Genomic DNA, 2,498 nt, shown 5'->3' with positions numbered 1-2,498 from the left:
CCACCTAGTTTTCGCGTATTACTTTTCTCAAGATTTCACGACCGCCTCGTCTCGTCCTCCTTTTCCCTCGGTTCGCCTCGGGGACCCGTGTTTTCCCACGCGACCTTCTCTATCCGCCGCACCATTTTCGACCGAAAATTATCGCTATCGAAGTTATTCTTTCGCGCTGTTAGAAAGGCGATTTATCCTATCGTAGCGAGACCCGTAGTTTCGTTCTGTTGAGAAGAATGGCGTAACCTTTGGAAATGGCTGCGTCTTTTTTTTTTTAACCCGTCGCGGTTATTGGATTAGAATTATCGATCGAGGTAAGTTTCCTAGGCAAAATCCAGGCCAAAGACGTGCCCACGTCGGGCGCCCACGGTGTTTACCCAACACCTCTTCGCGGATCGAGAGGCGCGAACGCTTCTATCGCCGCGAAAAAAAGAACTTCGCGAGTTTTCCTTTCGTTCAATTTAATCGACGAGATTCGAACGAAAGTTTAATCTTTTCGTTCGATATATTAGGAAATTAATATATTAGGAATGTACAGGTTGAGTGGTGATTCTCAATGTGCGAAAAAAAAACAAGAAAAAAATGTAAACTAGAACGTTTCGTTTCTATTGGATGCGAACGAATCATCGATAAGAGAATATTTTTTTAACGCGAGAAAATCGGATCGAGCAAGTTTTCAACGAAATAAAATTAATTCCACATTTCTTTACACGTATAATAATTTTCTATCGATTTCTATCGAATTAAAAATTATCTATATTTTTCAAAAACCTTCAAAACAAAAAAGTTCATTATATATTTAGCCTCGTGTACAATTCGTTTCCAATAAATAAATAATTAAAATTTCGACGAATCGAAATATCTTCGAACACTTGGGGTTTGAAGAAGCGAGCGAATAGAAGATCGGCGGAATTTTCAAGCTACGCGTTGGAACTACGTTTCGAACGGCAGCAACACGTTCGATCGTTTGTTATTGCAAAATCGGCAGTGTTTCACAGCGCTCGGTCACACCTCTACCACCTGCACGATCCGTCCGTTTGCATTCCAACCGGATACGCGCGTTGGTTGGCGCGCCGCCGGGTCCGGCGGAAATTGCGGAACGTAATAATTTTCCACGAGAGAAGAGAAAGTGACGTCGGGGCACACCGTGGCGAAAGAAAACTCGGACGGCGTTGCGCAATCGCGTTTAATAAAACGCGAGCCGGACAACGCGCTTCGACATCCGCCACGGCTTGGAGAAACTTTAAAACTCTCGAACGAAAAAATCGTCGGAATTTTACGAAAATTTAATAATTATTAATCGGCAATCACGTGGATTGCGTATCGAATCAGTCGATAACAACGTTACCTTCTTTTGCGTCGATGAATCAACGCAGTCTAGTTTTTCGTATTTCCCTAATTGGGATCGATCGATCGATCGATCGATCGAGGCTACTACCTTTTTCCTTCCTTAACAACAATATTATCCTGCAAACAAAAAAAAAAAGAACAAAGAAACTCTTCTCCCCGCACAACAAGAGGTATTCGAATAACGAACAACTTCAGATTTGTCGAACTCGCGTCGCGACTAATTTCGAGGCTCGATCCTCGAACAAGTCGTCCAGGTTTACCGCCCGTCTCCACGGCGATTATCGATCAAACCGCGTACTTTATTTATCACACGGCTCGAGCACCGTGGAAACGTCGCCACCGTGCGCGTTTCGGCCCGACAATTTCTCGCGATTTCGATCGTGCAATTACCGGCACGAACGAGCACCGTCGGCCGTTGACGCGGGACTGACGATAACGGCGGCCAGCCGCGAGATTAGATCGGCTCTCGGTTCGTATCGGCGCTCCACATCTCTCCTCTCGCGCGGGGATCACCAGAGATCGGGTCTCGGGATCGATCTCTTGCGGTCCTCCGCCTTCTTCCATCCAATGCCCGCGCGTATCTTATCGTCCCATCATTCGTCTCTCCAACCCCCCTCCGCCACGATTTTGCTCGCGCGAGAAAAAGAAAATTCCCTAGCTTAAAACACGTCCGTTCCTCGACTCGATTTGGAAAGTTTTGGAAATTCGAGGGATGGAAAAAAGGAGAAAATCAGAAATCGAAGAAATCGAAGGGTTCTTCTCTCGACGTTGAAAATAATTCTTCTTTCTTTCTCTCTCTCTCTCTCATGATGATCCTCTTAATTGCGGTCGTCGTTTCGTTTCATTAGCCAACGCGAGTCACGCGTTGCAATTCGTTCGCTTTCCATCGGGGTGAATCAACTTTTTCTTCAACAGGAATTTTGTTTGTATACAAGAAACGCGCGACGGTGCCATGGTGATCGATTTTATTGTTAAGAGGAATCAACGAGGAAGATCGTGAATTTTCACGAAGCTCGCTCTCGCATCGTTAACAGGATGTTGGGAATGTGGCACGACACGACATGACACGACACGACACGACGCGACACGACACGCTCGCGTTTCCGTGCCATTGTCGAGCGACATGCAAGAGGGAAGGAGAAGGGAGAGCGAGGAGG

At 46.1% G+C, this 2,498-nt stretch overlaps 1 protein-coding gene across 15 annotated transcripts in view; it reads right to left on the bottom strand.

Annotated features, from left to right (window-relative positions):
* LOC102675496 (otolith matrix protein OMM-64-like) overlaps positions 1-2,498 on the bottom strand; it is a 23,328-nt gene that overhangs the window by 4,675 nt on the left and 16,155 nt on the right. For 3 of the 15 annotated variants that reach the window (XM_031508870.1, XM_031508877.1, XM_031508879.1), the window contains exon 1: positions 1-491. This exon is cut by the window's left edge and continues 724 nt beyond it. The exons of 10 other annotated variants lie outside the window; for them this stretch is intronic. The gene's annotated coding sequence lies outside the window, so the exon portion shown is untranslated. Of the gene's footprint in view, positions 493-2,498 lie in introns of those variants that run through there. 2 more of the 15 variants (XM_031508876.1, XM_031508880.1) reach the window with 2 other exon arrangements.

The sequence above is a fragment of the Apis dorsata genome, unplaced genomic scaffold, assembly GCF_000469605.1.
Source record: "Apis dorsata unplaced genomic scaffold, Apis dorsata 1.3 scaffold_111, whole genome shotgun sequence".
Classification (NCBI taxonomy): domain Eukaryota; kingdom Metazoa; phylum Arthropoda; class Insecta; order Hymenoptera; family Apidae; genus Apis; species Apis dorsata.
Note: the sequence above shows the minus strand (reverse complement) of the source record. Positions and strands in the feature narration are given on the sequence as shown.